Genomic DNA, 240 nt, shown 5'->3' with positions numbered 1-240 from the left:
GGGCGGAGGCGGGGCGAGCAGGTGTGCGGGGTTGAGCGGAGCAGGCGTCGAACGTCTACGGTCAAGTGCGAGCCGGAGGCGTCTCTCTCTCTCGAGCGAGAGGATGAAGGAAACAGGATCGAGCGGGAGACGGAGAAGCAAGCCAGACGTGGGAAGAGTAGCGGAGGAGCGGAGGATTTCGTTCGAGAGAGAGCTTAAAGGCGGTGGAAGAAGGCTTTTTTTTAGAATTCGAGCGGGGTT

The sequence above is a fragment of the Phalaenopsis equestris genome, unplaced genomic scaffold, assembly GCF_001263595.1.
Source record: "Phalaenopsis equestris unplaced genomic scaffold, ASM126359v1 Scaffold000123, whole genome shotgun sequence".
NCBI classification, from domain to species: Eukaryota; Viridiplantae; Streptophyta; class Magnoliopsida; order Asparagales; family Orchidaceae; genus Phalaenopsis; species Phalaenopsis equestris.
This window is presented reverse-complemented; position numbering follows the sequence as displayed.